Source organism: Lissotriton vulgaris, chromosome 4_1 (assembly GCF_964263255.1).
Source record: "Lissotriton vulgaris chromosome 4_1, aLisVul1.2, whole genome shotgun sequence".
Lineage (NCBI taxonomy): Eukaryota > Metazoa > Chordata > Amphibia > Caudata > Salamandridae > Lissotriton > Lissotriton vulgaris.
In genome coordinates this window covers 278,353,739-278,367,600 of record NC_141691.1, presented here as the reverse complement: position 1 = coordinate 278,367,600, position 13,862 = coordinate 278,353,739, and positions in this window count along the sequence as shown.

Sequence of the window (13,862 nt, the reverse complement as noted above, 5' to 3'; positions counted from 1 at the left end):
ATCTAGGTATGTGCCCCTTTGGGCATCGAGTCACAATTTTTATTACTGCCCACAACTCACTAAGCATGTAGTATGAATGAGTCGTACACGGATAGAACACTTTTCCGCTATGACATTTATTACTTTATATATCATTCGTCTCATGAATGGTATTTAGGTTCCGTCAACGTGTCGTCACAAACTCACCAGTCACCAGCACGTCGACTAAAAATATCGGCATTTGACACACTTTCGACACGAATGTGTTGGGGTGGCACTGAGATGAAAACAGGTGAATCGTTGAACATTCACTGCAAAGGAAGCTAAAACAAGTATGTACAGACCACATACCGAGGTCTTATTGTAACTATATCCATGCGAGACACATGCTCTATTGTCATTTATTTGTTTGTTTCAGCCCTGAGGAATCGCGAGTGCGATGAAACACGTGTCGGCTGGCTGTATACTTCATTAAAGACTCCACGATTTACCGTTCAATTGGAGTTGTATTGAAATACTTTTGTCATTTATGTTCCAAAAGTGTTGTTGTATTGTTACTTAACAATCTATATACTATGTTTTGAGTGCATCGGCAACCCAGTCAGTCAGAAAGGTGGTAGTTTTTTCTACTCAATCCGAGTGGTTAAAGGTTTGTCCACTCGCCGATTTGCACCTGAGATAATTTTGTTCACAAAACCTTTGTGCGCATGAACAGGCAGTGCACCCAGTGCTCAAACTGACCAAAAAACCTTTAGAATTCATAAACTTAATTGGGTTTGTTACCAACTAGCTCAGAGGTCACTGGAAACTTTCTTGACTGAATAGGAAGTGATCAGCTTCCCTGGTACAGACAAGAAGGGATTCAGTTTTCCAACAACCGTGCAACATGACAACTTTGCTCCTCAGATAAGAGTCAATCTCTAGAGTCGTGTGAACAATAGACAGTTATTTTACTCAGTCAGTTGTTGTGCAGATTACTTTCACAATATTTAGAGAATAGAGAGAAGGGCATTTTCAATAAAGGGTAACATTTATTGAACAGTCTTTCTTCTCGTACAAGAGAAATGAATTGCCACAATTGCAAGACTTGTTATTATAAAAAGTATGTACAGTAAGATGAGTATTGCGAAATAATACTGTAAAAGCATTGATATGGTTTCTTAGCCATACAATGGTTTAAAATGAATAAAACATATATACATTCATATATACATTAGGCTAAAATACTCAACTGGTGCTTCTAACTACGCCTACCCCAGTGTACCTGACCTAAGCCTAATACTTGGGAGGGAAGTAAGTAAGTAGCTTTAAGTTAAGTTGGTTTTGCCAAGGTTTGCTTCAAGAATTCTCTCTAAGGTTTTAGTCAACACCATACCTCTGGAATAGAATGATGGAGGTCTGGTATCTCCTTCAGGGAACTCGATATCCCAGTCACTCGCAAGAGTAGACTGGAAACGCCGGAGCTGGATTTCTCTGCAGGAGAAAAGACAGCGTCTTTCTCAGCGCGTCGAGGAAGAGGAGGGGCAGCGTCCGCGGGTAGCTTGCATCTGCTGGGCTCTTGCAGGGGGACGGCTGTTCAGCTCCTAAGTTCACCACACCATCGTTCGCTCGTTAGCAGCGATAGCAGTAGCGATAGCAGCTATGGTATCATCAGCATAACAGCAGCAACTTCAGCTTCAGCGAAACAGCAGCGTTTGCTTAAGGCAATGTTGGTAATATTTATACCTGAAAGGTGCCTTGTTTGACGTAAGTTTTTGGACATAAGACGTCAATAAAGATGTCACTAGGAAGTGATCGTCTATCAGTGCTCATTAGAGTTCTATTACTAATCAAAACATAGCAAGCGGGGCTTTCCCAGGTTGCTGAGTTTTTATCTTGTTGAAGAACTTGGAGTGTTAATCTAGGAATCTTAGATAGTAACTTCTGCTATGTCATTGCACTAATTAGCTGCAAAGGAAGTGGCAGAGGAAGCGATTCTGAAATGTGGCTCTGTTCGTGTGAGGCCAGAGACGAGTTTCTGAATATTGTATTTGATCGGTTATGCCAATATAGGGGTACAAGGAGATTATAGCCGTATAGGGGCATAAGGTCACAGTATCAATCAGGGTCCTAGATTAGAAAGCAACACCCACTACACGAATTCATGTCCATCAAATTACTAAAACTAGAGCAATAAGATGCATGTGTAACATTGCCCACCCCAATATACATATATGCATCTGAAATAGGCGTATTTGAAATACGTGAAAATACAGGTACTGTACGTTTCTGAAGCAATTCAAAATTATAGCATATGAAATCAATGAACGATTTTGCAAAAAGAATTACACATGAAATATCTCTGAATACAGAAAAGAAGGGCGAGATAATTTCATCACATATAAATGCATTGCAGTAAAATTTGCTAGAGGCTGGTGCAAAGTTATTATGTCTCTAGATGTATCTAAAAATAGAAGTAGAAGCTTCTGTTCTCTATGAATAGTTCTACTTTAAGCAAAGAATTTTTCGTGCCAAAAAGGGTGAATATTAAAAAGTGTTCAATTCAAAAGAATTATTGCTTGAACGGGGAAAATAGAGTTCCAACGATTTTAGCAGTTTTTGTTGTTCAAAACTGAAGGCCGAATTCAGAGTTCATGGGAACGCTGAGTGTCGGAATGCTTCTCTAAAGTTATTGTTTCTGTTCGGGTGAGAACATCATATCAGACAGGCTCTCAAAGAATTTGTCTACAAAATCAGGTGACAGTTCGACCAAATTCGATAGTGCTGTAACTTGGCAGGTGTGAGAATGATTGCTGTCATCAAAGGCTGGATCAGCAATGTTCACAGAAGGTCGTACCTGGGTGATGTTGCTTTTGTCACTCGCTCCACTGTTACCACCTAGTCGTAGTACAGGAGTCTCAACGAATGCCGTCATCAGGATTGGTAGCCGCTGGGGACAACACAATGCGTGAGCCGTTATCGGACTGAGCAAAGTATTGATATCCATTGGTACTGCTGATGGAAGTGCAAGACAGGTGTCTAACACGCACTCATCTCCGCATAGCATACATCGTAGTACAGGTAAGATGCAGTTTTGCCACATAGGTCTGAATGAAAGGAACCAGGTCATGTTTAGATCTCTCAGCCTGGCCAATCCAAGGACTCTCATTATTCTGTCCCGGTAGCGCACTGCTAGGATTGTTTCTTCCATTCCCATAAGAGTCATGTCTGAGCTGTGGCTTGCCATATCGGAGCAGGAGGGTCAAAAATAAAATCCCTGCTACAAGTCCCAAAAATAGGGGTATGCCGCCAAAGACTGAATGGACAAAATTGGGAACGATTCCCAGAATTGCTTTGAATGGTGTTAGCAGTCCAGTAAAAATCGTCTTAAATATGCCTGGGATGCCTGTGGCACTAGACATGTTAAGGAGTTGGCTCAGCATTTCTACGAAATGCACGGGGCAATTTGTTGATAAAAGGTCATGAACCTCCATAGCTGTCCTTGCAACTAGGAGATCATACGTCTCTTTTGATGACGTGATGGGCACTGTTGTCTGCAAAAGCACAGACTTCATTTTGCTTAAAGTATCAATTCGTATAGAAGAGAAATGCAGACAAGGCCAGATGGGAGTCTCTATGTCTACAGGGCCGCTCGGGAACAATGCTTGCATACAGCATTTGACCATGGAAGTTACGCTTACGAGATACGCTTTCCCTGGCAAAAGGCCACAACATCTGTGATCCGTTCTTAGAATGTAACTCCCATTCGCGAGTTGCATAAAGAAAGGCTCTATCTGCGTTGCAAGTGTGACAAGCTGGTGGCATGAAAGGTTGTTAGAATTACCTTCACAGGCTCCGTGTAAATTAATACCCTGGCACAAAAGTATACAGCTTAGTGAACGTTTACAGTTTTCACCACTAAGAAATACATTTTTGTCGCTGTCACTATAGCATGAATGTGTGTATGGTAATTTCCATGCTGACTTAACATATCCTTTACCTAATTGTTCATACTGGCCAGTAGGTATGTATTCAAGGCACTTTTTAAATCGGAAAGTTGTTATCGGAATTGTGATAATCCTGTGTATTATCCATTCAATGACAGGACTTTCTGACATTGTCAATGGTAATCTCTGACGTTTTTAGATGCTCAGGATTGTATAGTCTGCTCCTTTCTGTGCCAAGCTGATTTGTTTATCAGTAAGGTTAAAAATGGAAAACAATGACGTTGTGTTGATTAAACGCCAAGGCACATAGCCTGAAAGAAGATTTTGCAGCGTCCAGCCTAATTGTACAACAGAACGTAATTGTGACTGGCCATGCTGTAACATTAGCAAGTCTCTGTCTATTATATCAAAGGCAGAGGATACAATATTGTCCAACAAATATATTCTGGAGGACAGAGTCATTAACCCATTGTCCACTACAGAAAGTGATTTTTCCAAATTAATACGATCAATTTCTCGTATTTTTTCAGCTGTTTCAATTTGTGTGACTTTCCAAGCCTCGTTGTATGCAGCATAGATACTGGTCGCTATGAAACGCTTTTGACGCTGTTTGCGTGGTCCCATAATAAAATCACGCAAATCAGCACCATCTTTAAGTAAAGACAAGTGTTGCTTAATTTCAGCCAGTGTGGATCATCCTAGCCATTCGAGGCAGAGTTTCCCTACACTGTATGTTGTTACTATCCCTGGATGTTGTCTCTGGGAGTATCTAGGGTCTTGTCTGGTCATTTTTAACCCCTGTGTTTTATTCAGGAATCTATCTTGACAGTTGTTTGTGTCAGTAGGCCAGATTAACTACTTTTTCCAATCAGGATGTGTTCTGTTAAAATCTAAAATTTTAGTTACGTCTATCTCAATATCTGTTGTTGCATTTTCGGGTATTGGTTTAGGAATAGACGGTTTGTTTAGGTCTTTGATCTTTGCTAGGCCAAGACAGGATGTTTGATGAATTGTGACATTTAAAAACATCATTTGTTCTGGTATCATGCAGGTTCTGAATAATGCTTCTAGGCCTTGTACCTGCCAATCTTTTGTACCCCAAATGGTTTTTGTTTCAATGTTATTTTTCCAATAATCAAATCCAAATGTCATCATTTTTTCATAAAATGCTTCTGAATATATCAATTTAGTGTTGTCAGCATTGTCTTCACTCCTGTTTTATCTAACAGTTTGTAATAAAACGTTTCTGCATCACTGGTGTTGAAACCTGAGAAGAAATTGCATTTCTCAAAGAATGTTTTAGAACTGCTTTTAGGTGGTGTAGCACAATGTTCCTATTGGTTATACTTAAAAACAATTCTAGGCTGTGCAGATTTATGCAAATAATGATCGCCATAATGTCTAAAACAGAACATCTGTTCATAACTAGACGAACCTTGTAAATAATCATGATCTGTGAATCTAGCTGACATTACTAAATCAGACATCATATTATTAATACTGTCAAAGTCCCAATCATCAGAGAATGTACTAGGTTTTACAAAGTTACTTAAGGAAACCTTCAGTTGATGAGGATACTTCAGGATCTCGACCGGACAATAGATCTCATAGTCAGTTTTCTCCCATACTACCCCACCGGGTATTGGAATGGCTGTGACATTTACTGTTGACAGTTCTCTTTTCTTCACGTGGGATGATCTGTGTGGTTTGAGGACTAAGTTGATGTTCTGACTTGCTGTGTCCATTGTACTATATTTTCCCTCAATGAATTTTCCCAAACAAAGTACCATGATGAGCCAAAGCAGGAAGAAAAATACACCTAGACCAAACTAGAACTCTAACCATGGGGAAATAAGGTAGATTTCCTTCAGTTGATGAAAGAGTTCTGTTGCTTTTTCTTTAAAAGTCTTTTTTGTTTCTGGCATCACTTCGGGGTTGCTTTGATCCTTGGAAAAGTTGTCGAAGTTGATGAAATAACCAGAGGCAGTTCTGTCAATTGTTGGGATTATTCTTTCAATTTGTCTTTTTGTAGCACATTCAGATGCCACATCATTGCAGACTGGTGTTTCTTGACGAACTGTTTCAATCTGTGTCTCAAGAGGCACGTGTTCCATGGCATTATTGCATAGTCCTTCTCTGTGCACTGCAGGCTGATCGAATGTGATTAGTCTTTCAGTTTGAACCTCTTGAATTGTTGCAAGTTTGGGTATTCTGTTGTTTCTTGGGAGTCCACTGGGCCTACTATTGATTATAGGCCACATGCTTGTGGTTTTACCAGGTCGATTGATACAACTCTGTTCTCCTTTTTACCAGCAAGGGGCGGTAGTACAACTGATCTTGTTCTGGTGACTGCCAAGACAGGTACTGCTTTTCTGTAAGAAGGCCCAAATTCCTTCTTCACCGCTATTTTTTCTCTGACTAGATCCCCAATCTTTGGAATCCAGACAGGCCTTGCTGGGGCTGTTGCTTGTGGTGCCTGTAAAACAGCCAAACGATCTTTGATGTCAAAGTCTGTTTTCTTATCTTGTACCACTGATACTTGACTATCTAGGTCATGAACTCTCATTCTAGTTCCGAACAATAGTTCGTATGGGCTGAAACCTTTTAGAGAATTTCTTGGCGAATTATTAAGACTGATTTGGACACTTATTAGATGTTTGACCCACCCAGCACCCGAACCTAATTCCTTCGCTGTTATAGATTGCTTTATGTCCCGGTTTTTTCTTTCTACCACACTGTTCCCTTCGGGGTGTGATGGACAAGAATACCGCAACCCAACTCCCATGCTGGCCATGGCCTCCTTATAAGCGCGAGAGCTGAAAGCAGGACCCTTGTCAGAATGGAACATGGCAATTGCGTATGTGCCGATAAAGACTCGCAGATCTTTTATAACCGTTCTGGCGTCAGCCGAGCGCTGGAGGCCACATTTTTTAAGTGTGTTTAGCCTTAATGATGTACAATGGGACGCGTTTCTCTTTTTTGATAGCACGGATATATTGCCTAATGCTTTCTATTAGGGCTTCTGACACTACACTTGCCGGTTCTCCACTGCCATCTCTGTTGCAGTCTTCACAGTTTTTTGCAAAGTCATGAATACCTTCACTCATTTCCGGTCACCAGTACTCTGATTCTAATTCTCTCAGAGAGTCCCTGATTGTTCGGTGTCTCAGACCCAACCCCATATGTGCTTCCTGTAATAGGAAGCCCCTCCGGTCCCTGTTTGGAATTACCCTTTCCCCCACTCCAGGGATTCGAGCAAAAGGAACGGAGTTTGCATCGATTACGTATGCATAATTGATTGGATAGTTCATGGGTAGTGCTGCACAGTCGCCTTTTACGGTCGTTTTTACTGCCAGCATGGTTTCCCCGTCTATGTATTTTTCTGCATGCTTTTTTGTGGCTACGGAAGCCGGTTTAGTTGCTTCCGCTATGGCTGTATTAGCCAATGAATTCCCTGCAACGTGAACGCCATCACATTGAAGACTCTGTGCGTGTATCACGTGAGTCTTTTGTAGTATGGCCGAGATACCCGCCACCCCCTCTCAACACAATCCCCAAAGGAGGGAAACCGGAAACAGTTCTTGAGTTTTTGGAAGTGGGATGGAGTGACCATCCCGGCCGTATTTATTAAAACAAAATTAAAAACATTAAACGTTTCATGTTATGTACAATTTCATTACCATATTGCGATGTTTGGCTAACCTTAACAGATTCTCTAATACAGAGGTTCTCCTAGCCGAACTAGCATCCTACAAAACATTTCTTGACATATTGAAATTGTACAACCTAACGTTTAAGGGCCAACGGCAAGGTCATAACCGGTGTCAAGATCCCTAACCAGACTTACCCCTCCCACTTGGGCTGGGCGACAGCACGGAGGCGTACCTCAAGTGCAACTATTACCAATTTCCCTTGACTTGACGGGGGCACCTAAAGACTCGACGCCAGTTAAAGGTCGTTCGAATACTCGTGTGAGGTATCTAGAAGGTACCGTAGACCTTATCCCAACCCCACACAACTTACCGCATCTGCCGTCGCAGATGTCACTGGCCCCGGGAAATTCCCCAGGAGGGGGCTGTAACCCCTCCTACAAAGGAAGGGGCCTTGACCGCCTTTCCTTTACTTCCGGCGACCCATCCTTAGAAGGGACCGCCTCCCCATTGAGGGGCCAATGGCCACCTCTCCCGAGCGCTCCCATCCGTGTTGGGTGACGCCCACTCATAGGGATCTACTAATTAGTGCTCACCGATCATGACCTTACCGCCTACCAAATAAATACGACAGTGCTAACTAAAACTCAGAATACATTGGCTACTATGACCGAAAGGGCATGCATAAAATTCAACACTAAATCTGAATCTTTTTAATGGCAAAAACGTACTCAAACAGACCATTCTTTATTAACTCAATATCAACATGATACTCCAACCTGGAAACGAGAACACAAGCAAAATTAATCAACTTTATTACAAACAACTGGCTGTCTTCAGGGGCTGGTGGGTGGGTCAAAATTGGCTCTTCGTTCTGTCCCGAGCTCACGTGCAGCGAGGAGGTGCAGCTTCAGGGCACAAGAACAAGAGGCTGTCTTCTGGTCTTGCGTCCCTTTTTATCCGTCTTCAGGGCGGGCGTATACCCGCCCCTGCCTGCCCCGAGGGCGTGGCTGGCTGCGTCAGTGTCTAGGCCAGCCCACTCTAGGGCGGGAACAAGCGCGCCCCGGCTACGCCGCTTCGGGCATACCAGCCGAGACGCGCCTCCCGCCCAAAAATGGCTTCCCGGGGGGATCGAGGCACTCAGCCATACGTTCGGGGGGACCAAGTTGGTCGCCCCTTTCCATATGGCCGAGATACCCGCCACCCCCTCTCAACACAATCCCCAAAGGAGGGAAACCGGAAACAGTTCTTGAGTTTTTGGAAGTGGGATGGAGTGACCATCCCGGCCGTATTTATTAAAACAAAATTAAAAACATTAAACGTTTCATGTTATGTACAATTTCATTACCATATTGCGATGTTTGGCTAACCTTAACAGATTCTCTAATACAGAGGTTCTCCTAGCCGAACTAGCATCCTACAAAACATTTCTTGACATATTGAAATTGTACAACCTAACGTTTAAGGGCCAACGGCAAGGTCATAACCGGTGTCAAGATCCCTAACCAGACTTACCCCTCCCACTTGGGCTGGGCGACAGCACGGAGGCGTACCTCAAGTGCAACTATTACCAATTTCCCTTGACTTGACGGGGGCACCTAAAGACTCGACGCCAGTTAAAGGTCGTTCGAATACTCGTGTGAGGTATCTAGAAGGTACCGTAGACCTTATCCCAACCCCACACAACTTACCGCATCTGCCGTCGCAGATGTCACTGGCCCCGGGAAATTCCCCAGGAGGGGGCTGTAACCCCTCCTACAAAGGAAGGGGCCTTGACCGCCTTTCCTTTACTTCCGGCGACCCATCCTTAGAAGGGACCGCCTCCCCATTGAGGGGCCAATGGCCACCTCTCCCGAGCGCTCCCATCCGTGTTGGGTGACGCCCACTCATAGGGATCTACTAATTAGTGCTCACCGATCATGACCTTACCGCCACAGGCCCGGATAGTTGACCGGCTATCCGGGCCCCCCACAAAACTCCTAGCTAAAGGTCATGTTTCAACGTTTTTAACCATGCTAAGAAGTCTCCTATGAGTAACTCATTTCCCACCCGAGACAAATGCACACCATCCCCTAGATACATACTGTCATCATTAATACAACCGTGCGAGATAGAATGCAATGTCCTGGAACGAAACAACCTACTCACTTTGTTATTAAGTTTTCTAACCGAATGGTTCAAAGCAGGGATCGAAACAGCCCCCCGCCACACTTTTCGTGGGATCATATGAGACCACGCAATTATGCACCCCGGAACTTTCCTCGCCAACCAACTTACAGTGGAAAGCATTGCCTCCAGGAGAAGTCGTCTACCGGTGGTGACCAAATCATTGCCCCCTAAATGTACTATGACTATAGACGGCGGTGACCTCGTCCGCCCTAACAAACCCTCAAAGAATGCCTGAAACTGGTCAATACAGAGGCCGCCCCTTCCGTAGAAGGACATTCTGTACCCGTATTCCCCAGCTACGTGAATCATGTCACCTGCTTCGAATACGTCTGCGGCACGCCTCACGTATGAGTGGCCCACGACCCACACCTCCTTTCTCACAGCCGGTGATGTCTGACCGCTGGCCTGGTGTTGGGTCGACTGCATAGTCCGCCCCGCCTCGAAGGCTTGCGTAACTGAAAACCAAACAAAAGACAAGAAGCGTGAGTACATTATTACAGCTTCACAACATGTGCAACCGCACATACCTCTTATAACAATTGGAGGACCAACGCCCCACTCGTTTTACTTGTTCCACATTAAGACCCCTGGCTGTAGCTTCAGTGGCAGCCCCTATCCGAAAGGAATGGGTCCCAAACTCACCCGGGTCCAAGCCCGCTGCGGTAATTGACATCGCGAGCACCCGCTGAAACTGAAACTTCGTCAGTGGGGTGGCGTCCGCGTGTCTCAACAATGTCCCTCCCCATGATGCCACCCTTCGTGCTAGGTAATCTTCCAAACACTTCACCGGACACATGGAGGACCCTGGAATCCTGCGAATGACTATGCAGTCTCCCACCCCACCTTGATCGGTTTTTGATTTGACAAAGGATACAGTCATCGTCTCACCCCTGATCTGAACGTGTTCCCGGCACAAACCCCCCACCACATCCTGTTTGTTCCTTGCCACCAGCTCACTTATCCTCATCGCCCCGTGAAATGCAAGCGTAAACGCAGCTCGGAACAAACAGGCCTCGAACTGAGACGAACATGTGGCGTGGAGTGTGGCCAGCAACTGGGCCAACCTATCCAGACCTATCGGGCGCCTCTCATCTACTCTGCGACCCTCAAGGCGTTGCCACCCACGTAGCGCTTTCTGTACCACGAAAGACGCTGTCGGGTCCTGGATATTATGGGCCCTGGCAACAAAGGAAATGGCAGCACGATGCCTCTGGGCTGTAGCCACCGACTTCCCAGCCCTACGCAAGGACATCAGAAAATGTACTACCCCATCCTCGTGCCCCCAAAGTCCCCCTCTCTCAGTCCCCAAAAAGGCTAAATAGGCCCGAAACGCCCCTTCGTATGCCTTCCTCGTTCTTGGTGCTAGACTCTCTCCCACGAGGTAACGAAGTTCGGGGCACCGAGAGACCAGAGAGCTTCGGGAAAGGGTGCCGGCTCCGGGTCCGCCGAGGGAAGGAAACCCGAGAAAGCCTGTATTTGAAAACGAGACAGTGCATCAGCTGCCTGATTCATCACCCCTGGGACATGTTTCGCTCTGAATACCACGTTCAGTTGCATACATAGTAAGACAATTTCTTTAAGCAGCCTTAAAATCATTTTACAACGTGCTGCCTGACTATTGATGCATTCTACGACGGTCATATTGTCAGACCAAAATATGACAGAGTGATTTTTGAATCCATCGGGCCAGGTTCTGAGGGCCACCAAAATGGGAAACAGTTCAAGGAAAGCAATATTACTCGTCAGCCCCTCTTCATGCCACCATGTTGGCCACCTTTGTGCCGACCATTTTGTGCCGAAGATGGCGCCAAAACCCATGCTTCCCGCTGCATCGGTCCATAGACCAAGCTCTTCAGAGGACAAGGCTGGTTTGTTCCAGACGACTCGACCATTAAAATCCGCCAAAAATGCTAACCAAATACGCATATCTTGGCGGACCTCAGCCGATAGTCTTGTGCGATGATGACCCTCCTTTAGGCCGACCATCGCCTGGGCAATCGAACGGGAAAAGGGGCGTGCCATTGGGATCACCCTTAGGGCAAAATTCAACTTCCCCACCAATTGCTGCAATTGATGTAGCGTAACTTTAGATGCAGTAATACACATTTGCAGGGCTGCCCTGAATTTCGACACTTTGGCAGCTGGTAAACGAAAACAACCCTCACTAGAGTCCAACTCGATCCCGAGAAACTCGAGGCAAGTCGCTGGACCCACAGTTTTACCTGGTGCCAATGGCACGCCAAATTGATTCATTAAAACACAAAATTCAGTCAAGGCCCGGGCACATTCATCCTCCCCAGCGGCCCCAAGAAACAGAAAGTCATCGAGGTAATGCATAACATTTCGAAAACCCGTTTTCCTCGTGTAAACCCATTGCAGAAAACTACTGAATTTTTCGAAATATGCACAAGATATAGAGCACCCCATCGGCATACACCTATCCATGTAATATGAACCTTGAAACATGAATCCCAAAAGACGTTGGTCTTCCGGGTATACCGGGAGCAAACGGAACGCTGACTCGATATCCGATTTCGCCATCAGCGCCCCGGGCCCCAGGCGATTCAAAATGGCTACGGCCTCATCGAATGATGCGTACCGCACCGAACATATCTCTGGATCAATTGCGTCGTTTACAGAGAGGCCATGAGGAGCTGATAAATTGTGAATCAATCGAAACTCACCTGGGTCCTTCTTGGGGACCACCCCTAAAGGAGAACAAACAAAATTCTGTACCGGGGGAACACTAAACGGGCCGGCAACCCGACCTCGGGTAACCTCTTTCCGGATCTTATCCTGTACTACAGTCGTATGCTGCAAGACGGAAAGCTGGTTTTTGGACGTCCCGACACCCCGAAAGTCCCCCACCGGGATGCGGAAACCATATGAAAAACCGTTTCGTAGCACCCCAGCAGAAGTACGATCTGGGTATTCGCTGAGCCAGGGAATCATCGCCAGGGTATCAATCGGGGTTGGTAAAGGCGCCCCTCGGACTATATTAGACCTGTTTGGCGCCTCCTCTACCCCCATTTTCACCCGATTTGGCTCTGCACGAGGACTCAGGATGGGGTGCCCCACAACCACTACATTCGTGTTTGAATTTACAAGATCCCGGGGGCCTAGTACATTTACTTTTGTTGAAATTGAAGCAGAAACCCCTCTTCCCTGTATTGCCGGCGGGTCTCGGATAATCGTCTGTACCCGTACCCGACCGAAAGGGCGTCCCCCCATTTTGGCGGGAGGACTCACCAACAGTACTACCCACCAACGGCACTTTCAACATCCCCGACTCTTTCATTTTATTCCATGTCAAAGAATCGTAACAGTCCCAGGTTAAACTTCTGTTATGCTCCATCGCTTTCCTGAAAAGGTTATCATAACAGAACCATTGGTTACCTTGGTGCGATGTCGAGTACCCCATAATTCGTGACTGATATACTGGAAATTCAGGGAGCAATTCAGGCCTACGTTCCCCCAAAATTGACGTAAAAACTCCCCAAGCATTACCCCAGTTGCCAATATTCTCATTCACTTTAAAGGCGGCCATTTTGGCGCGCCAAACACTCGGATGCATCAGATCCTTTTGACCCTTAACAGTTTCGACCTCATAATGATCAACGAGCAGGGAGAAAATGTTTACGTATTCCCCCGCCCAAATCTTTTCCTTTATTACCAAAGGAACATGTTGCCCCAATTTTTCTCTACGAGAGGGTGTTGACTCATCCCTTGCGATCGGCAATGGCCGCTTACCTGCACCGGACGCTACTTCCGCCCCTCGTGGCTTGACTATCACCGCATCCAGCGCGGGCACCTTGGCTGTATCACGTTTCTCGCGCAACTGTTTCATTAGTGCTTGCGCTTCGGCAGCCGTGGCGCCCTCACTACTGTCCCCCAACCACGCTGCTAACTGTGCCGCCAACTCGGGAGGCATATCCTCAGCGGATGTCGGGGTGACTACGACCGGAATCGGATTCCCTTCCTGTGGTACCGGGGCCGGTACCGGGGCTGGCGGCTCGAGCGGGGAACAGGGAACCGGGACGTCTCCCCCGACCGGCCCCCTTCTCGGCCTCTTAGGCCTCCCTCCGGCCGGTGGACGCCCCGATCCCTCCTCACCGTCTCGCCCCGCCAACTGCTTCTT